Below are 23,807 nucleotides of genomic sequence, written 5' to 3'. Positions count from 1 at the left end.
TAGTGTTTAAATCTAAGAAGTCCTAGCTGTTAGTGTTTAAATCTACTAAGTCATAGCTGTCAGTGTTTAAATCTAAGAAGTCCTAGCTGTTATTGTTTAAATCTAAGATGTCCTAGCTGTCAATGTTTAAATCTAAGATGTCCTAGCTGTCAATGTTTAAATCTAAGAAGTCCTAGCTGTTATTGTTTAAATCTAAGAAGTCCTAGCTGTCAGTGTTTAAATCTAAGATGTCCTAGCTGTCAATGTTTAAATCTAAGATGTCCTAGCTGTCAATGTTTAAATCTAAGATGTCCTAGCTGTCAGTGTGTAAATCTAATTCGAGCACCTGTTTTGTTGGTTTTGATTCACCTGGGTAGTTATCTTAAGGTACCTCAGGATTATGTTGTTCCTTTGAAAGACCCCCTAGCATTCAAATGTTAAATGTATGGGTATTGAAAGGTGTAGCAAATTAAAGTTAGATTTATTTTTGCTTTCTGAGTGACTGGCTGTGTAATTTGGCATAGCATTATCTTTTTGTTGTGGTCTTATTATGTCCAGACCCTACAGTAGGTGCTCAGTTTATTTTCTTATTTTCTTTTTCTTTCCACCAAACAGTTGTCAAATTGGTGACCATTTCCATATTTCCTCACTAATTTTCACTTCAGACATGGTACATTTGTTCCTTGAGCAAATATACACAGATACCTTTCTCATTATTATTATTATTATTATTATTATTATTATTATTATTATTATTATTATATCTTATAAGTGGTGTTATGCGATCAGTGGTCAGACCACGTAAACACACATTTCGTATTTCTCGTGAAGTGCGTGAATTGTGGGAAAACGAATTCATAGATTTAAGCAGCTTTTGAGAGGAGTCTCAGTGCTGGCAACTTTTGTGTGAGGACTGTCCGTCATCCCCTTAGCAATGCTGGCAATATTTAATTAGTGAATTGTATCAGTTTTAATGAAGTTAGACGTAATTATGTAAGTCAGCCAGTCAGTTATGAACAGAGGGATAACACAGGGGCTTTGTGGATTTCGTCTGATTAATTAACCGATATTAAGAGCATCATCCACCAGAAGCCAGTTCCTAGGAGGCCTAAGATATGGCTGATGATAATGTAATAGCGTGCTACTGACATTCACTTCTTCACTACGAGGCTGTCTGCAAGGGATACTGTAGTGGAGAGAAAGAGGAACAGTGGCCTTCCTACCCTATGCCTTTCCACTTTATCCATTGCCTTACTCTTGTCCACTACGTCCACTGGTCCCGTCCCATGTGCCCCAGAAGCTTGGTTTTAGTATTATATGGAATCTTAAGGAATCCTACTGGGATAAGAGTTAATGTGAATAGACATGACAATGAAGAATCCTACTGCGGTAAGAGTTATGTGGATAGACATGACAGTGAAGAAAGACAGAAAGGAAGAAGTGAAAGGAATCGAAAGAGAGGAAATTGTGAAGGGGACAATAGGAAAGGCATGTGATTAAAGAGAAGAAAGTGAAATGATGAATTTGAGGTGAAATATGATAATGAAATGAGAGGAGAGTAAGGGAGATGAAAGGAAGAAAATATGGAAAATTGGGAATCAGGAGTGAAAAGAGATGAGTGAAATGAGAGAGCGTCTGAGTAATATGAATGATAATGACATTCACGAGGAGGATAATGAGAGGAGACTTTGAGAAAAGAGTATGGGAAAGAAAAAAGGGGAATCGTTTTAAGGAAGAAAAGGGTAAAAATTATCAGCATGTTCACTGCCCGTCCTTATGGCTTCTCTAACTCGTCATAAAACCACCACCACCCCTGTTGCCATATGAAATTTCATAGCGTACAAAAACAGATGGTGGGTTTAATGCCAAAGTGTTAAGAGACGTGTAGGGGTCGCTGAGGATCAATCACTTTGGTGGTGTGTCGTGGCTGGCCTAATGGACCTCGGAAATGGACTTTGTAGGAAAAAATATGGGTAGTAATAAAATGAAAAAGACGTCCTGTTCCTGAAACACTGATTGGTAAAATGCAGCCTTCATTAATCCTTTCACTGCTAAAGATCCTAAGTGGCAATAGAATCGTCTAGTAGTAGCAAGATTTAAAAAGAAATTTCAGTGGATTTTCAGGAAGTAATTGGGGCAGTTTCTAACCCCATCACTATCATAGACCCTTCTTAATAGAATAAAATTCCGTAATTAGATAGTAGCAGCGTAGAAATAGTGTCATCATCGTAGTGTTGTGTAGATTACGGTATGTCATGACGTTTATTTCATGCAGTGACCAGTGCGAGTCGGCATGAATTACTCGTTACCAGTTGAGTCTATGGTGTTTTTGTAGCTTGACCCAAGTTTTCGTCCTTTTTTTGGCTTATTCCACATAGGTCAGTGGCAGAAAAAGACAACGCTACGGCTCTATATCCTTCTCATAGCACTGCTTCGTGACCAGCACCATATTTAAGTGTCATTTTATTGCTACAACTCGGCATTCAAGATGGACAGATAGCAGTTTAACTCCAAGTTAACGTAGTATACGTGTAGTTAGACACTGGATAAAGGTAGAGAGTTGGCCTGCAGTCCTAACGGACCCGGGTTCAAATCCCGCTGGGGCAGGGAACATTGTAATTATTTGAATTTCATAAATATCAGACTTTACTGATCTACCAGAAGACCCGCCGACATGTAAAAATACCCCCTCTAATGCTCGTACCAATACACCAGTCCTGTATGAGACAGCCCTAGCATATATTCAGTATGGACGATGGGTGTTAGCGCCGAAGTGGTGACATGTAGAGGTGTATGGTATGCAGGAGGACTACTGGCCCTTGAGAGCAGGCTCTGAAGCCTATGCTCAGAGTCTGTCACATAAAAAAAAATAATAAACTTATGAATACTTGTTTCACCCCGTCACGTCGAGGTCAGGGATGTCAGCTTGTGGTGGCATCAGTACAGCAGGGCAGCTCCACTACCCGGCAATACACACCCATGCCAACTTCTTCCTTATCCCCCAGAAGGATGAGGTTCAGTCTGCAGTCTTTCGGGTTCACGTTGACACATTTAACCCCGTCAGTAGTGTGATGTAATTTTTGGATTGGTCTTCCTACCCTCAGACGGTTTTATTCAGTTAAGGCATAGGAATCAGGTGGTGAAGGGATTATCAGATGATTGCAACCCCGTCACTGCAAAATATTTTCTCCAACGTTAACACAATTGTGTGTAAGTAGTAAAGAAAAATTATGGTATCAGATTGGAGGGGTCTGCTTTATTCTTGCATTTTCCAGACAAGTCTACTCACCAGCTGTGTTCTGCACCTTGACTAATTGCTTTACTCCCTGAGCCGGTGCTGGAGAGGGATGCCTTCATGTGGTGGCACCGATACAGCCAGGCTGTTCAATTGCCCGGTTGTTGCAAATGCTCTCCAACAACTTCCCCATCTTCCGAAGGAGGATGGTTGACTGCAGATGGAGAGCAAGTTTATCCTGCAGTCTACCGAGTTCACGTTTCAGATGAACCTGGGGTTGCAGCTACTATAATTCACTCACTTTATCCATCAAACGCCAAATAATATCATTACTAAATAAAATACTTCACTAGTTTTCGAATGGTCTCTGACATAGTTTGTCGTGGAACAAATATAATTGTGTGTCATTCGTGTGCTGAACACATTGGATTCATTCATTTTTGTCCTGTCTTCCTCTTCAAAGAAATCTTCCATTTTCTCATCACACTTTCCTCTTTCCTCTTCTGAAATGTTTCCTCAGACTCTTCCCCTGAACTCCTTCATCCATTACTTCCTCCTCCCCTCCCACACCATCATACCTCCCAGTTACTCGCATACTTTGAATTCCTCCTCCTCCTCCTCCTCCCTCTCCTCATCCTCTCACCTGCTCTTCCCCTTCCTACTCTTCCTGTCTGTCACTCCCCTTCCCCTCTCTCTGTTTCTCACCTTCCCTTCCCCCCCTCCTCTTCGTCTCACCACCCCTTCCTCTCTCCTCCTCATCCTCTCTCTCTTCGTCTCACCTTCTCTCTCTTCTTCTCACCTCATCCCCACTCCTTCCAACCAGTCAGTCACTTTCCCTCCTCTTGTCTTCGTCGCTCCTCCTCATCCATTCTCTCCACTTCCTGCCTTTCAATCACTCCCTTTTCCTCAGAGCCAGACGAGGGTTTCAGCAAGAGCGAAAAACTCTCTGCTTGTTCCCTGATTTCCACCCTGTTGAGATATTACTGACAGGACGCAGGACACAGGGGACTCGGCGGAACCGGTTGAGTGAAAGGGAGTTTAGTATAGAATTTTGGAAGAATGGCCTACCTGTATATTTATCTGTTGTAATTTTTCCATATATGTCAGGTGGTATATCTATCTGTCGATATCTCAGCATATGTCTGTCTGTCTTTCTCTCTTTGGTGGAGATTCAGTGTAAGTGCATGATACATCAGGAAGATTGCTTCTTTTACGTCAGTACATAGATTTACTTGTTTTTGAAGCTCATATGAATCAAACTGCTGAATGAATAGGTTAAAGGACTCCTTCGAATCGAACATGAGTCGCATCATTACCGCCTTCAGTGTCAGATAAACACATGCCTGTATTGGAAGGGTTGTTTGGGTGTTGATTGGTTTTGCGCCCGTCATTTGGTGGTTACTCGCTCGTCTTATTACACGTTTTGGACTATAAGATCATTTCAAAGGCCTTAATAAAAAAAAGAAAAAGTCTGATAAAGGAATCTCTAGTTGCCAGTCCCAGGTACTGCAAATATACTTGCTGTTTCAAGGTCAGTCAAGTCAGATACAAAGTTGCGTGGGTGTGGCAAAGAGCGTTGGTGTGAAGTAGAACAAGAAGCAGCGGAGGGAATAAAACATTACATTCTCCTTTCAGGAAATATAATTATTACCTGTTAAGCATATAAAAATGTTTGGGAGAACATTCTACGATTTTTTTTTTTTTTTTTTTTTTTTTTTTTTAACGGGAAATGAGCTTCGTGTTTTAAACATAATTGTTTTTCTGTATATACCTGTCTGCGTGTCTGTATCAGTTTATATTATCTATCTATTTGTCTATATCTGTCTTTTGTTTGTTTAACTATATGTCAGTCATCTCGAGGTTTGTAAAATGTATCAGAAAATTAAAGATAGAATAAGATTTGGAAAGAATTTTGTGGGTTAGTGTGTCACTGTAAATTTGTCTGTCTGTCTTGTATCTGTATCTGTCTCTCTGCCTGTCTGTCTGTTTGTCTGTCTGTCTGTCTGTCTGTCTGTCTTATTTATCTGCCAATACACCTGTATCAGTATCTTTATATATTTCTATCTACCCGTTAGTCTGTCAGTCCTATGCAGTTTGTCTATCTCTCTATCTGTCTTGTCAGCCAGTCTTATGTAACTTATTTGTGTCTGTGTATCTGGGGACTTATAGCTTATAGAAGGAATTAAATCTCGATCAAATGTAAAACAGGATTTGGACTGAATCTAAAATGAGAACCCCTGTCTTTTTTTATTTATCTGCGTACCAATTTTTTGCATTATCTGTCAATCCGTCGGTCTGCCTGTCTCTGTATGTCTGTCTCGTTATATAAGTTGTTGGGGCACGAATCCTAAGTAAGGAAAAAGGTTGGGAAGAGTGTAATATGAATTCTGAAAGTGAAATGTCATGTTCGAACATTGGGTACTGTGAAAAGATGGAAGTTTGCCCGTTTAGCTGACTATCTGTCCGTCTAGTATCTATCAGTATTTGGCTGTCTTACCTGTCTAACTAGAGCTTGTCTATATATGTATAGCCTGTTCATTGTTCTAAGTGCGTGTGATTGCCAGCCTTTATTTATCTGTTTGGTTATTAATTTGGGGTATATGTTTATGTTTATGTATTTTATATGTGGCAGTCTCTATCTATCCTGTCTATATTATCTATCTGCCTACATTCTTTTCTCCTTTTCGACGAATTCACCTTCTTTTTAGTTTTTCTTTTCTTTCTGTTCCTCACATTTTAGTTAGATCTTCAGTGTAAGTTATTCTTCACTTCTGATGTATGAATTTCCTGTCAGCTTTAGTGTACTCGTTGTTATTCCTCTCTATTTTCTCTACTTTCTCCCCCGCTTTCTCTTCCTCTCCTCCAGGCTCCCTTTCTTGGCATCTTTTCTCCCTTCATATTGGTTATAGTTTTCTTTACCCATTTCCTCTTGTGGTTTCCTTTTTTTTTTTTGTCCTCATCCTCATTGTTCTTTTTAGTCCTTTTTCTTACTTTTTTCCCCCTCGTCTTCACCCTCCCTTTCTTAAATAAAATTTGTCGTGCAGTTATTCCCTTTTCCTTTCTTCCTCCTCCTCCTATTTCCCTCTTACTCTTCTTCCTCGTTTTCTTACTCTGGTTAGCATTCCCTGGCGCGTTTCCCTTTCTCATTAATTCGTCCTTTCCCCCGCAGTCGGTCTTACAATCTCTCTCTCTCTCTCTCTCTCTCTCTCTCTCTCTCTCTCTCTCTCAAGGAAAGAATGATATGGCTGATACAGAGAGAGAGAGAGAGAGAGAGAGAGAGAGAGAGAGAGAGAGAGAGAGACAGATAGACAGACAGACAGAGAGCAAAATAAGGGTACATTGCGTATGGCGTGAGAGTAAGCTGACCCATATAGACTCGTGTACTTGTTGGTTAAAGAAACTCGTTACCACCTTGCCTTAGTGACATTATATTCTTATTACGCTTTACTGTTCTCTTGACTGTTATTGATGCCTTCGTAACATTAATTCCGTAAATAACACGAAAAAGATTATTAACGCACCATACAGGCCACCGAAATAAACTCTGCCATTTTACGCTAACTTGCTGCAGATTTTCATCCTTTTGCAGTTTATTTCACGTAGCTCAGCGGCTGAAAAATACAACGCTACGGCCCTACTCCCTGTCCACAGCACTTCATCGTGACTAGCATCAAATTCTAATGTTTATCTGTTGCTCCAACTCAGCATTCAAGATAGAGATGACAATTTTAGGCCAAGTTAAAGTAAAACCCGTGTAGTAGCGGAGAGTTGCTCGGTAGTCTCTTCAGCTGTTCACAGTACGAGCCTGGTCCAAATGTAGGGACGTATTGTACTGTAGGTGGCATGGGAGGCTTCGTAGCACCTGTTCCTCAGTGATTTATTTTTTAATTTCATATATTACACATAACTTTCCTTATTTATATCGTTTCATTATCTCCAGTACTTTGCATCAGTAACTTATATGTAGATGATGAAAGGTAATGTGGAGAATAAATAGCTAAGGAATTGGTGTTACGGAACCTTCAAAGCGACCGAGAATATAACTCACAACCTACAGTTTTCAAGATAATTTTCCTTTCTCGCGACAGATTGAATAAATGGTAAATTTTAATAACTGACAAAACATGATAACTGGGATCAAATCCGCAGGTGTGGAGGATGATGGGGAAGAAGTAATTGGGAAGTCAGGTGAGAAGTGTTTAGAAAAGGAGTGATAGACAAACATAATGGCACCAAATATGATAACTTGAAAGGAATTATTAACATCGTAAGGATGATTAAAGATAACAGATAATGACAAAAAACTGGTACTGAAAAAGCAATACAGTATATTAAAAAAAAAAGATAGAGGAAAGTAAAGAAGGCACTGGAAGTAACAAAGAAAATTACACTGGAGACAAACTATTGTAATTAAGGAAGGAGATGGGAAAATTAATTATTAGTTATATTAGATAATGCAAAAAGCAAGAGACAGTGAAAAAAATCTAAATCCAAATGACTGAAGCATAAAACTAAGGATCATTAAGTGGGGAGGAGGGGGATTAAGTCTGGGGTGGGTAGATTAATGCTGGGATGGGGTGGGGGAGTATGGGTGAGTGAGTGATGGAGGGGATGTGGCTAGAGATAGGAGAGGGGGGATAGGGAGTTGACTTGGATTAGTAGAGAGAGAGAGGGGGAGAGAGGAAATATTAATGCCAGTAAAAAAGATGGAGGTGAGAGGGAAGTGATGGAAAGATGAAGAAGGCAGGGCAGTCGGGAGGGAGACGGGGAGGAGGAGCCGATGAGGTGATGGAAGGGAGAGAAGAGGAGAGGAAACAGATATCAGTGAGTAAAGGGAAGGGAGGGAGGGGAAGAGGGAGGATGAGGGGAAAGGGGGGAGGAGAAGGGAGAGGAGAGGAGAGGATGGAGGGAAAGAGGAGGTAACAGAAAAAGGGGAAGGAGGATGGCAGTGAGGGGGGCAGGAGAGGAGGAGGAGGAGGAAAGGGGGACGATGGAGGTGAAGGGTACAGAGGAGGATGTGAGTGGATGAAGGTAAGGAGAGTAATTAGAAAGATGGAGGAGGAGATGGAGGTAGAGAGGGAAATAGAGTTGGAGTGGGAGGTGGACTTTGAGTGAGAGGTGGACTTTGAGTGGGAGATGGACTTGGAGTGGGAGGTGGAGTTGGAGTGGGAGGTGGAGTTAGTGAGGGAGATGAATGAAACAGGGAGCGATTTCGGACAGAGAAAAGAGAATGGATTCTGAGGGGAGGAGCTAACAGAGAAAGGAAAGGAGGAGGTGGAGGTAGAGAGGGACTGTGGGGAAATGGCAGGGAAGGGAGGGGGAAAGTATAGGCAATGGAAAGAGGAAAGTCTGCCTAGACGTGGGGGGGGGGGGAGTAACTGATGAGTAGAGAGGGTGAGGGGAAATAGAAGGGGAGGAGACAGAGAAGGTATGAGAGGAGGAAAGAGGAAGTGGGAGTGTAGAAAGAGGGAAGGGAAAAGGCGAAAGGAGTCAGAGATGATGAATGGAGAGAGTATGAGAGAAAAGAGAGGGAGAACGAAAAGTTGGAGGAGGAGGAAGAGAAGGGGAAGGAGGAAGATGAGGGGGAGAAGGAAGAGGAGGGGGTGGTGGTGGTGGTGGAGGTGGAATTGGAGGTGGAGATGGAGGTGGAGGTGGAGGGAAAGGAAAGATAAAATTGAGAGAGATCCAGAATAAGAGGAGGAGTAGGAGGATGGGGTGTGGAGGAAGAAGGAAACGGTGAATAGGGAAAAAGAAGCGGGATAGTGAGAGGTATGGTGACAAAGAGAGGAGAGAGGAAAGAGGATTAGGAAGTCATATTTATGGCCCAAGTATTTCCTCTTAGTCCCCCTCTGGCCAGGTTGTGCCATAGGGTGTGTTAGGAAGCTTACTCGTACGGGCCAACTCCCACTGTCAAAGATCTGTGGCACTTTCACTCTGGCACTCTTGGAACTCTCAGGTGAATAAAATCGTTGGGTGTTTGTTAGAATTGACTACTAGAGTTATACCGACCTTAAGGGGGTTAATATTGATGATATTAACATTTAGGCTTCTCAGATCCATTCTCAGCTGAGGAGAAAATAAAAATATGTTTTGCGTTACCTAGGACAAAAAATTACAATTGTCCCAACCCTGAGTGAGGAGATTATTAGCCTTGTACACACACACACACACACACACACACACACACACACACACACACACACACACACACACACACACACACACATTTTTCGCTGTTTTATGCAGTGTTTTCGTGTTTATTCCCTTATGGTCTTTTCTCTTTCCATTTGTATCACACACTTCCTCAGTTGTATCTTGAGTTTCTTAATGGCTTCCTTGTTATCATTTCCAATTTTTACTCTGTTTCTTCGTTCCCCTTGTTCCCTCTTTCCACTTTTCATATCACTTCTATTCACCTTTGTCTTGCATGTCATTTGTCACTTTACTTCTTTCTTTCATCCTGCTGCCTCTTTCACTTTTATCATCACCTTTTCTCACTTACAGATCTTCCTTTCTTTTCCTTTCATCTCTCCGTCTCTCCCTCCGTTAGATTTTTTTTTTCTCCTCCACTCAATATACTACTTGTTTCTCTTCCATTCTTCTTCCTTCCTTTCCTTTTACAGTAAATTTGTCTTCCATTGTCTCCATCTCTCCCTTCTTCCCTCCCTCCATCTCCAGTATCACGCTTCCTTGGTGCATCGCTTCCATCTTTTTCACCAACTCTCGCTTTCTTTTCTCTTTCTTTCCCTGTCTTTCATCAGCCGCAGATAATCCTTCTTTCCTTCAGTTTCTCTACCTCTTTACCTCCCTTCCCACACTTCCCTGTTCCATCAGTAACCCATCTTTTCCTCCTTCCCTCTCCCCCTGGTTTCCATCATTTCAATATCTCCTCTCCTCCATTCATTTCTTTTTCTCATGACATTCCCTTCCACTCTAACTTAAATACCCCGTCTTCTCTCCCTCCATCCATCACAGTTCCTCCTATATTTCTCCTTTTATTTCCGTCCCCTCCCTCCCTCCTTTCTTCGTCCTATCTCCCTCCATTTCATTCGCTTCTGCCTGGCTTGTTCGCCTTTGTGACAACAGAAGGGGATTGTCCTTTTTTTTTTTTTTTTTTTAGTTCTCCAGTAGAAACTTGTTTTCTTGCTAGACACAGATTGCTAGCGGAGGCAAGAGCGATAGTGGCCAGTTAGAGAGAGAGAGAGAGAGAGAGAGAGATTGATATTTTTTGCGTGGTGTAATTGTTTACATTACATAACCAAGTGTACATGTTTATTAATAGTACCAGAGATATTAAGAAAGATTTACATAACTTGTACTTGGAGGTAGCGTGTGGTTGTAAAATTTGTTCAAATATAGATTGAAATATGAATAAATGTAGACAGCTGCGATGACGCTTGTGGTGATAATAGTTGTGGTGGTGCTGCTGATGTGTTGTTGTCGTTATGGTGATGGTGACTATTGTTGTTGTGGTGGTGGCGGGGGGTTATGGTGTTGGAGAAGGCGGTTGTAATTGTGGTTATTGCTGTAGTTTTTGTGGTCTTTGTTGATATTGATGTTTTTATTGTTTTGTTGGTGGGAATGGGAGTAGTAGTAGTTTTGGTCGTGGCTGAAGTTACCTGGGACTTTAGTGAAGGGTATGGTGATAGTTGGCGGCTGTGATGGTTGTAATGGTAATGGTGGTTATGGTGATTATGATGATGGCTGTGTGTGTGTGGGGGGGGGGGAGCTGGTCACAGTGGAAGGAACTAATGACTGGAACATCATGGGTACCAGCACTCCCACTGCCTAATTAGGATAGTGGGCAGAGCTTAGTGCAGCAGCATCACAAGTTTGGCGCCTCCTGTTGGCCAAGAACTTAGTGGAGGGAGATTGTGTAGCGGCGTGATAACTAAGCAGTTTTCCACACACAAGCACACGAACTTTTATTGTATAGATATGTCCTTGGAGCGAAGGGACTAACCTCAGAAGATTATGAATACGGGCTCGCGGCTGTATGTATAAACTCTGAACCCATTTACAGGATTAGCAGGTCACAAAGTTAACTATTATCGAAAATTTTCCCTTTCTTTTCCTTTAGGTATCTACTGTGTAGAAACAGTCATGTATAAAGCTTACTTACGAAAATTGTTTGGTTGCTGTAAGAATGACAGATGTATATACAGAGACATATATATAAAATAGACTGAGGAGAGGTAATTAGCTGTAAAGTACTGATAGCTGTATGGGTGAAATATATGTACGGTCGGCAACAAAAGTCCTGTCACCTCTCATGCTTTTCTCTTCATGGACTTTGCGGATTCACAATACTGATTTTCATAGCCCATGGAGAGAAAAGCAGGAAAGGCGACAGTCCTTCTGATGTCGTCTGTACATGCAAGCAATCTTATACACAACGTTACGAGAGTTTGAACTGTGGATAGCTTGGTAACAGTAAGAGTGAAAAGAAATATATATAAAAGCAATCTGATGCACAATTTATCCTCTTCAGCCTAATGGCGAACAGTATTTTTCTTTTTATGTTCAGGTGAGAGTTTATAAATACGGATCAGACTGCACACTTGTAACCCCATAAACATAAATTATGTATCAGACTGAATATTTAAGTGACAAAAAAAAAAAAAAAAAAAAAAAAAGCGATCCCGAATAAAAAAAAAAAAAAAGTATATATGGAGGATGTTTATTGTGCACATTGGTGGGAATTTTATATTTTCAAAGCAAATGCGCGCGCGCACGCACACACACACACACACACACACACACACACACACACACACACACACACACACACACACACACACACACACACACACACACACACACACACATTCATTTTTCACTGTTTTATGCAGTATTTCCGTTGTTTTCTCTTATTTCTTTTCCTTTTCTCTTTCCTTTTGTATCACACACTTCCTTAGTTAAATCTTGAGTTACTTAATGGCTTCCTTGTTATCATCTCCAGTTTTTCTTCCCTTTCTTCATTCCCTTTGTTCCTTCTTTCCACTGTTGATATCACTTTTATTCACCTTTGTCTTCCCTGTCATTTGTCACTTTTTGCTCTTTTCTTTATTCCTACTGCCCCCTATATTACCACCTTTTCTCACATCCACATATTCCTCTGTCTTGCCTTCCTTCCCTCCGTCTCTCCCTCCATTTAATTATTTTTTCTCCTCCACTTATACTGCTTCTTTCTCTTCCATTCTTCTTCTTCCTTCTCTTCTCTTTACAGTAAATTTGCCTTCCTCTACATTCATCTTTCCTTTCTTCCCTCCCACCATCCCTGGCATCACCGTTCCTTGGCGCCTTTTTTACATCACTTCTCTCTCTTTTTTCCTTCCTCCTTCCCTGTCTTTCATCAGCCTAATATAATCCTTCTTTCCTTCAATCCCTCTACCTCTTTATCTCCCTTCCCACACTTCCTTATTCCTTCAGTGACCCTTCTTTTCCTTCTTCCCTCCCTTCCTGGTTTTTTCCTTCCCTCCCTTCCTGGTTTCTTCCTTCCCTTCCTTCCTGGTTTCTTCCTTCCCTCCCTTCCTGGTTTCTTCCTTCCCTCCCTTCCTGGTTTCTTCCTTCCCTCCCTTCCTGGTTTCTTCCTTCCCTCCCTTCCTGGTTTCTTCCTTCCCTCCCTTCCTGGTTTCTTCCTTCCCTCCCTTCCTGGTTTCTTCCTTCCCTTCCTCCCTGGTTTCTTCCTTCCCTCCCTTCCTGGTTTCTTCCTTCCCTCCCTTCCTGGTTTCTTCCTTCCCTCCCTTCCTGGTTTCTTCCTTCCCTCCCTTCCTGGTTTCTTCCTTCCCTTCCTCCCTGGTTTCTTCCTTCCCTCTCACCCTGGTTTCTTCTTTTTTTTCCCCTCCCCGGTTTCTTCTTTTTTTTTTCCCTCCCAGGTTTCTTCCTTCGCTCCCTCCCTGGTTTCCTCCATTACAGTCATTCCTTTCTTCCATTCACTTATTTTTCCACATGACTTTCCCTTCCACTCTTAACTTAAATATCCTCTCTTCTTCCCATCCATCCATCCATCCTTATTCCTCCTATATTCTTCCCCATTTCATTTCCTCACTCTTCCTCTCCGTTATCCCTCCATTTCAATTGCTCCTCAGGTTTGTTCGCCTTTGTGACGACAAAAGGGTATTGTCTATCTTGCTGTTTTTTTTTTTTTTTTTCGTTCTCCGATATAAACTTGTACTCGTCCTAGACTCAAATTGATATCTGAGGAAAGGGCGATAGTGGCCAGCTGAGAGAGAGAGAGAGAGAGAGAGAGAGAGAGAGAGAGAGAGAGAGTTGATATTTTTTTGCGCGGAATAATTGTTTACATTACATAGCCAAGTGTACATGTTTATTAATAGTACCAGAGATATTAAGAAAGATTTACATAACTTCTTATACTTGGAGGTAGCGTGTGCCTGTAAAATTTGTTCAAATATAGATTGAACTAGGAATAAATGTAGACAGCTGCGGTGATGCTTGTGGTGATCATAGTTGTAGTGGTTCTTTTGGTGTGGTTGATGTAGTTATGGTTGTTGTGGTTGTTTTTGTGGTTGAGTGGTGATGATGGTGACTGTTGTAAGTGTTGTGGTGGAGGTGTTGGCGGGGGGTTATGGTGTTGGTGGAGGCGGTTGTAATTGTGATTATTGCTATATTTTTTGAGGTCTTTGTTGATATTGGTGTTTTTATTGTTGTGGTGGTGGGAGTGGTAGTAGTAGTTTTGATCGTGGCTGAAGTTACTTGGGACTTTAGTGAAGAATATGGTGATAGTTGGGAGGTGGGAAAATGTGGTAATGATGGTTATGGTCATGGTTTTGTGTGTGTATATGTGTGTGTGGGAGGGGGGGGGGGAGCTGGTCACAGTGGAAGGAAACAGTGAATGGAACATCATGGGTACCAGCACTCCCACTGCCTAATTAGGATAGTGGGCAGAGTTTTGAGCAGCAGCGTCACAAGTTTGGCGCCTCCTGTTGGCCAAGAACTTAGTGGAGGGAGATTGTGTAGCGGCGTGACGACTAAGCAATTTCCTCACACCAGCACACGAACTTTATAGATATGTCCTCCGAGAGAAGGGATTAATCTTGAAAGTTTATGAATACGGGCTTGTGGCTGTATGTATAAATTTTGAACCTATTTACAGGATTACTAGATCAAAAAGGTAACTGTCGAAGTTTTCATTTATTCTTATCTTCAGGTATCTGCTCTGTAAGTATAATCATGTGTATAACTTACGAGAATTGTTTGGTTAAGATAAGTATGACAAGTATATACAGAGTCATATTCATAACAGGAGAGGTAATAAGCTGTAAAGTATTGGTAGATGTATGAGTGAAAGACACATGTACGGTTGGCAGCAAAAGCCTTGTCACCTCTCATGCTTTTCTCTCCATGGACTTTGCGGATTCACCATACTGATTTTCTAGCCTATGGAGAGAAAAGCAGGAAAGGCGACAATGCTTTTGATGTCGACTGTACATGCAAACAATTTTATACAGAACTTTACGAGAGTTTGAACTGTGAATAGCTTGGTAGCAGTAAGAGTGAAAAGAAATATATATAAAATCAATCTGATGCACAATTTACCCTCTTCAACCCAATGACGAACTTTATTTTCCATTCTTTTTATGTTCAGGCGAGTGTTTATGAACACGGATCAGACGGCACACTTGTAACAACATAAACGTAAATTATGTATGCCAGAATATTAAAGTGACAAAAGACGAAAAACAAAGCGATCCCAGATAAATAAAAAAAAATGGAGACTTGTTTATCTTGCTATACCTCATACCAATTAATCTGGCCAGGCATGTATGGCAACACTGTTCCCGCCGAGATTTTGATTGGCTGGAGGTGTTTTTCCAATTTCGTTGTTGCTTAAACCGATACTCTATTATCAGATGTGATGCTGAGTTTGTCGACAGTACAATCATCAAAAGCAATAAGAAATCTGTTATATACTTAACAACACTGAAATTTTCGTAGGAAGATAGAAATATGAGTCGACAAAGTATCATATAAGTCCAAGTCAAGGTCAGCATTCAAACAATTCCTTTATGTCTCGCACACTTCATAATATAACAGAAAATTGAGAAAACCTGCTTAATCTAAGCATTGGTATAACACACATTTAAATTATATGATCAGTCCGCACCTTTAAATCGTGCCACGACTCTGAATAATTAAAAATTCTAATGAAAAGACGAGTTCTGCAGGGAGGGAGGTTTGAAAACATCGCGAAAATCAAAGTAGGCTAAAGGAAAACTGTTTCATTATATCTCCTCTGTTATCACAGTATGAACTGATCTTAAAATTTAAATGTGTTATACCAGTGCTTATTTTAAGCAGGTTTCCTCAATTTTCTGTTATGGAGTGTGGGAGACAAAGGAATTGTTCGAATGTTGACCTTGACTTGGACTGTTATAATACTTTGTTGACTCATATTTCTATCTTCCACCGAGAATTTCTTTGTTGTTAAGTATATAACAGATTTCTTATTGCTTTTGACAATTGTACCGTCGATAAACTCAGTATCACATATGATAATAAAGAGAGTATCGGTTTAAACAACAACGAAATTGAACAAACACCTCCAGCCAATCAGAATCTCGGCGGGAACAGTGTTGCCATACATGCCTGGCCAGATTAATTGGTATGAGGTATAATTGGTTGGAACGCTTTTATATTTTCGAAGCACACACACACACACACACACACACACACTGTAGCAGTAGGGCTCAGATGAAAGAGTACTTTGGCTGGAGCTCTCGTGGACTGCCGGAGAAGGACTTTCTGGTCGAAGGCGTAAGAAAGCGTGTGTGTGTGTGTGTGTGTGAGAGAGAGAGAGAGAGAGAGAGAGAGAGAGAGAGAGAGAGAGAGAGAGAGAGAGTCACAAAGCAGCCCCAGCAGTGAAGAGGGGGCAAGTCAGGGCTGGGTATCCAAATATGCTAATATAATGACTGTGAGAAATAAAGCACGGGATATGCAACTGGGACTCAAGCATGTGCCGGAGAGAGAGAGAGAGAGAGAGAGAGATTCTGTATCCATGTGTGTCTTCCCAACACTCATATCTTCCTCGTTCCTTCCTCGCCCCCCCCCCCTCCTTTTTTTTCTCATCTTCCTCCTCTTCCCAATCTCATAAGTAGCAAAACATATGATATGAGAAACTGGAGACAACTGACCAGCTTTGAGTTTCGTCTTTCAGGAAAGATGATGTCTACTTTCTCCTCATGATAATCATTTTTTTTTTTTTTTTTTCGGAGGAGAGGTGAGTGAAGTGGGGGCTTTTATTTATTTTTTGCAGTCACCAGAAATATTATTCAGAGGAGAGTTAACTAAAATAATGTCTGTAATTTTCATTCTACCACCAGCGATCTTATTAGAGTAGATGTGTGAGCGTCCTTGAGCTCAGGCATCGCTCATCTGAATACATTTTCTCATGACCAAAAGAAGGATGGAGAGATTCGATGCTGAGAACAGTCATGGCCCAAGGTCACAGTGAAGTCAAATGTCAGAGTCACTGGACAAAGTCAACTCAGACATTATTGATCAAATCTGAACCAAACTTGATGGAAGTGTTAAGGGATATGCAAGAATTCATTCGGTTTTGATAATAATCAGTCGAAGGTCAAGGTCACAATGCAAAGTCAAATATTGGACCCCCAGACCAGTTGGTGGGCACGGATGTTTGACTAAGAGTTGTCCTTTTTTTCCCCCAATCAGTCGTTAACATTTTAGAATCCTCTCTCTCTCTCTCTTTCTCTCTCTCTCTCTCTGTCATTAATTTTAAGATTGGACCACCTGGCAAAGCAACATACCTTTAGTTAACGCTGGATTATTTTAATTTCCGGCGGGTAAACCTCACGAGATCTGAGTGTCGATAATCACCACAGTATTCATCACGTCCCTCCAGCTATGTTCCCCACCTACTCTATACTCTCATACATTCCTCCGTATCACACTCACCTTTCAAAATACGCTTCTACCTTTGGTTATTTTGATCTACCTATACACATTTGCATAATTAATAGGAAATGGTTTCAGTCGGTTTCAGACCCTCTTCAGGTATTGTCAGTATGCAGATAGGTACAGTAGATTGATAGATACACATATATTCACACACGCACACACGCACAGACACACACCAGTTCATACCCGTTGCAGAGTGTTGTTGTGCTGGCCATATTTATTTGTTCTCTGGTTGAATACGTCCACTTTTTTGCGACCTGAAGCCGTAAGAAGGTGGAGTCTTGAATTATTGTTTCATCCAGGCTTAAATTTCGATATGATGAAGCTGTGTTGAAGGACTAAACCTGAAAAATGTACGGGTGTTTTTAAAATTGTATGACTCACACTCGTTTAAATTTGTGTGGTGTTGGTGTGTGTGTTAACTGTGCCTCTTCCTTAGCACCACTTGTGGCTTTATTGCTGCATATTCTCCCCCTCCCCTCCCTCCTGTTAGTATGGCCCCTTGAACTGCGCCAGCTCTTATGACTGAACAATACAGCTGCCCTCACAGCTTTTTACCACACTACACGTATTATTACTGTTACTTCCTCTCTTATCATACCCTCCACAACGATGCACTTATAAGTTCCTGAGAATTTTCATCATTTTTTTTTCAGTAGCTCCTCTTTAGCTTTACACGTTTTTCAAGTTAGGTTCTTCCTTGTCTCACACGAGGGAGACTTTTTCTGAATCAGAGGAGTTTCATTTAGTCCTGACATATCTCTTCAGTATGGTGACATCATATTAAAGTTTTGCTGCCTCCAGACGACTTTTTCTAGCTGAAGAGAGAGTTGAAATGGAGGAGAAAAATTCAGGTTTAATATTGGAGTGCAGTTTTAGAAAAAGCTTTGTTTGGTTCTCGGAATACACCCGCGACTCACGAAGCAAGATCCCACGGTATGTTTTGAGCCGAATATGTGTGTGTGTGTGTGTGTGTGTGTGTGTGTGTGTGTGTGTGTGTGTGTGTGTGTTAATTCCCATCTCTAGAACTTATCCCCACCAGTACATCATCCTCGTCGTGACACGTGACTTCAGACTGTATGCACAAATGGCCGCATATGAACCTGGGACAGTGTCTGTGTGAAGTGGAGTCTACCCACAATTTCCGACGTTCCTGCATCACAGTTACTTGGTCATTTCAGCTTACATTTAACACTTCCGTTCGTTCATGTTAGTCTATCTATCTATCTATCTATAGCCCGACGCCCTAATCCCACAAAGGGTGGCCGCAGACAAAACGCCTCCAAGTCACTCTGTCACCCACCATTTGACTCCCCTCCCCCAACTCACCCCCTCCCTCATATACCTCTCAACTCCATCCCTCCACCTCATCCTTGGTCTACCCTCCCTCTCCCCCCCTCCACCTCACCTACATACACCCTCTTAGTCAGTCTTAGATTCTCCATTCTCTCCACATGTCCAAACCACCTCAGTGTATTTCTCCTAATCTTTTCAACCACATCCACATCTACCCCACAACGTTCCTTCACTTCTTCATTCGTCAACCTGTCCCTCCACGTCACTCCACATGCTCCTCTCAAGTAACTCATTTCCACTGCTCTCACTCTTGACTTGTTCCCCTCTTGCAAGGTCCACGCCTCGCTTCCATACGTCAGGGTAGGGATCACAATACCATCATGCAGTGACTTCTTAACTTCCATACTCACCTCCCTATTTCTCAGCACTGCTTTCAGTGTACCAACAACCTTTCTTCCCTGCTGTACCCTTTCACGTACTTCATCCCCCAAAGTTCCATCCTTACTCATCACACTACCCAAGTACTTGAATGCACTCACATTCTCCATATCCTCACCATCCATCCTCACTGCACACTCTGTGACTTCATTCCTCTCAAACACCATAACTTTACTTTTGTTTACATTAACTTTCAGCTTCCTCCTCCTACACACTGTCCCAAATTCATTCACCAAACCTTGCAACTCCCATTCATCTTCACTCAACAATACTGTATCATCAGCAAACAGCAACACCGGGAGCTTCCAAATCTCACCCTCATTCATTAGGGCCACCCCAACATCCACTGCCCTACCTTGCACCTCCTTTACAACCCCATCCATATATATATTAAACAGCCATGGAGACATCACACACCCCTGTTTCAGTCCCACATTGAGATCAAAGAACTCACTCAGCTGACCATCCACTCGCACCGTAGCCCTAGCTCCCTCGTACATACTCTTCACAGCACTCAACAATTTCCCCTCCACTCCATATATTCTTAATACCTTCCACATACCTTGCCTATCTATTCTGTCATAAGCTTTCTCCAAGTCCATGAAGGCAGCATACACTTTCCTTCCCTTCTCTAGATACTTCTCCACTAAACATCTTAGAACAAATATCTGATCTACATACCCTTTTCCCTTCCTAAATCCCCCTTGTTCTTCTCCAACTAGCTCCTCTGTCATATGCCTAACCCTATCAATGACTATTCTACCATATATTTTACCAGTCACACTAAGAAGGCAAATACCCCTATGGTTACCACATACTTCTCTCTCCCCTTTTCCTTTGTACAGAGGAACAATTATACCTGATTTCCAGTCCTCTGGAACCCTTCCCTCTTCCCAAGCCAATCTATACAACTTCCATATCCACTCCACAACAATCTCACCCCCATACCTAAGCATTTCACCACACACTCCATCAATTCCTGGGGCCTTTCCCAGCTTAATCTTCTTCATCGCTTCCACTACTTCCGACCTACTGATCTCTTCCTCCCTCCTCTCATCTCTTCTTCTCTCAGCCATTCCCCAACCACTTATATTCACACTGCTCTCACTCTCTACATTCAACAAATCCTCAAAGTGCTCCTTCCATCTCCTCAATTTCTCTCTCTTCTCCACCAACAATCTGTTATTCCTATCTTTCACTCCCCTACTATTTCCCCTTTCACACTGCCTGATTTTCTTTACCTCCTTCCAAAACAATTTCTTACTCTCCCTCCATTTCACACTCAGATTCCTCCCAAACTCTTCATCCACTTTCTTCTTACTCTCCTTCACCAGTCTCTTAACCTCCCTTCTCCTGCTCACATATACCTCTCTCTTCTCTCTCTCATCTTCTCCCCTACCTCTACTCGCCAACCATTCACCATATGCCTTCTTCTTTTGTTCCACAGCTCGTTTCACCTCATCATTCCACCATGCTGTCCCTTGCACACCCTTGCATCTCCTCCTCACTCCACAAACCACCTCACACGCTGCACTTATCTCTTCCGTGAATATCTTACATACGTCTTCCACCCCTTCCATCTGCTCTAGCTCATACCTTCCCAATCTTTCTTCCACTATGCTCTTATACTCTGTCATTTTCTCACTATCTTGCAATTTCTCCACTCTTCTCACAGGAGCTGCTTCCTCCTGTCTTCCCCTTCGTCTCCTCAACCACTTTCTTTGTAGCTCTACTTTGGCCATCACTAAGTGATGGTCCGAGACTCCATTCCCCCACCCTCTCCACACCCTTACATCCAAAACTTGTCTTCTCATCCGCTCATCCACACACACGTAGTCTATCATTGCCTTTCGTTCAACAAGTTCACCATCCATCCTCCTCATTACTCTCCATGTATACCGGTGGATCATCTTATGACGAAAGTAGGTTCATGTTAGTGCCACCCAAAAAAAGGTGATTGTCAAGGTTGTCAAGTGTACCTCCGCTACACACTGGTGCTATACCAGGTTCATATGTTACCAGCTGTACCTTCTTTTTATCCCGGCTTCAGAACTTGTTGACTCATCTTTTTTTTTTTTTTTTTCTTCACCCAGGCCTCCTACGGCTTCAGAAGATTTACCAGTCCCTCCGACCAGGCCAAGCGTCCTTTGAGATTCGGGTGGTGAGGCGTGTCGAGTCGGCCCATGATGCCCTGGCCTTCCTTAGGACCCTGGAAAGCAGCAGCAGGTGAGTAGATGGTTACCTGGATGCGTGCATGGGTAGGGTGTTATTTTATAGCTATATGTGTTGGTCTTCTTCACCACCTTGAAAAGCAACAGCATTACCGGTAAATGAATGGCTAACTGGGTGAATGGATGGATAGAGTGCTATTTTCATAGCTATGTGTGACGGCCCTCTGTAGGACCTTGGAAAGCAACAGCAGATGAGTTGTAGCTGGATGGATGGGTGATTGGATGCAGTGTTGGGTGCATTGTTACAATACTACCATTTATACATGGGGCAAGAAAAGCAACAGGTAGCTTGATGGCCACCCGGATGGAAGGACGAATTCTTAAGCACTTAGTTGTAACTAAGATCATCCTAAGGTTCTGGGAAAGTACAACAGGTGAGTGGATGGTTACCTGGATGGATGGACTGTTAGACTGTTAGGTGCATCCATACAAGATTGTTACTTATACATGGCATTTCTTTGACCTCTTTCAGTCCAGTGGCTTCGTAGATGCGAACACATTTTTCACTACGGAACTCTATCACTGACTGATTTGGAAACTTCATCTGTGATGAAATGACCAGGTTTACAGGTGGTGTGCAAGTATTCCCCTGCAGCATTGATTCAATTTTAACCAAAGTTGATGAAAAGGTAGACGGCCAGCCAAGGGTTTGACCATTATTTTATTTTTGAGAACAGGCCAATGCAACATGACCGCTACATTCCCAAACAAACTGCTTGATGGCAGTATGATTTTCATCACGCGTGCGTCCGTCCGTGTGTGTGTGTGTGTGTGTGTGTGTGTGTGTGTGTGTGTGTGTGTGTGTGTGTGTGTGTGAGAGAGAGAGAGAGAGAGAGAGAGAGAGAGAGTAATTATTTTAGCTCAATTATTCATCTGTTAATTGTTCAGCTGCCTCACTAGTAATGCTGGAAGTTTACAGCAAGATGAAACTATGATGATAGGTGTATGTACAAACGCCCGTTCGCTTGTCACGTGCTCACAGAGCACACTTTACTGGTGTTGTTGAGAAGAATGTCATGGTGTTGACAGGGGCGGTAAGAAATTTGCCGCAGTTCTTATCCACAAACCAGACTTTAATTGTTTATTTCAAGCGGTATGGTGCGCACTCTCTCTCTCTCTCTCTCTCTCTCTCTCTCTCTCTCACCAGCTTCCTCCCTTCCTCCCTCACTTTAAGCAATGAAGGCATTTAAAGTTTGCACCCGGCGTTATGTAGCTTTTGTTTGGCCGTGTATGCAACACAGAATGGCCCAGCAACGTCCTCTACACTCGTCCCCAGTGTATGTGTATTGTCCTGGCCAGAGGGACAGTACGCTGGAGTGTCCTGCTTGCTGTGCGATGCTGTATTGTATTTTTTTATGTTATGATTCGGCCCCCTCCGCCTCTTTGTCCCACCTCTCTCTCTCTCTCTCTCTCTCTCTCTCTCTCTCTCTCTCTCTCTCGTGTGTGTGTGTGTGTGTGTGTGTGTGTGGGTGTGTGTACGTAACACAGGTTCCCTTTGCCCCACCTGTGAAGTACCCCTCCATAATTCAAGAAATTGTACATAAACAGGGGAAAAAGAAAAAAAGTCAGACGTGAGTGAGAATGGAGGAGGAAAGAGGAAGGACACGGAAGGTGAGAATGTAGAGACGGATGAAAAGCAGGCCAGGGAATGAATGGGAAGGAGATGGAAGCAATATAGAGAAAAGAAAAATTAGGGAATTTAAAGGAACAGTGAATGCATAAAGGAAAGAGAGAAAATAAAGAAGAGTAAATGAAATGAAGGACCAAGGCAGGAACTGGAGAGGGAAAAGAGAAAGCAGGAAAACGAAGAGAAGAAAAATGAGGGTAATGTAGGGAACAACGAATAGAGGAAGAGGAGGGAAACGATACTGGGAATGTATGAATGAGATGCGAGGTACAAGACAGAAAGTGGAGAGAGAGAGAGAGAGAGAGAGAGAGAGAGAGAGAGAGAGAGAGAGAGAGAGAGAGAGAAATACCCACTCCTGCCGCTTCCCTAGTCTCACTGCTGTATATACACACACATACTGTACTGTATATTTCTCTCTCGTCTTACCTGGAGAGAGTGCAAGTCGGGTCGAAGCTGTTTTATCTTCCCAGTAAACACCTTTTCAAATATGGGTACAAATCTTAAAACGTTTGTGTTAATATTCCCTAAAGCAGTTTGGTAAATAATAACACTGTAACTTCTCATTGCAGTGAGTCTGTTTAGTCTGGGGATAAGTGGTTGAGTGGTAGGAGGAGTTGGCTGGTGTCTGTAAAGCCGCATGATCGATGCCAGGTTAGGTTAGATCGATAAAAACTTCTTGAAAACAAACTGAAACTGGACACAAAACCCACCGAACTTTCATTTTTAAAAATCTAATACTGTCAAATCAGTCCTGAATGAAAGATATCGTGGCAAGTATTCAGTATGGACGGAGGGTGTTAGCACCTGAGTAGTGAAGATTGTACGGCGTTGGTAAAAGAACTAGGATATCTGTGTTGAGATCGGACACATAAAAACAAACACTCCAATAACTTCTGTATGTACTTTATTCTGACTACTCCCAACAGATTCTGTTAGACTTTTTTAAGCTGTGAGGAATTAGACACACCCTCATTTAACCCCTTTAATTAACCCCATCATTAGAAAACTGCCAAATGATACAAAACTGACGTCATCGTCATGGAAGGTTTTCGTTTTTTTT

Source organism: Coenobita brevimanus, chromosome 1 (assembly GCF_032717465.1).
Source record: "Coenobita brevimanus isolate Jiangsu-jjx chromosome 1, ASM3271746v2, whole genome shotgun sequence".
NCBI lineage: Eukaryota > Metazoa > Arthropoda > Malacostraca > Decapoda > Coenobitidae > Coenobita > Coenobita brevimanus.
The sequence above is the reverse complement of the archived record's forward strand: the minus strand, read 5'-3'. Positions refer to the sequence as shown.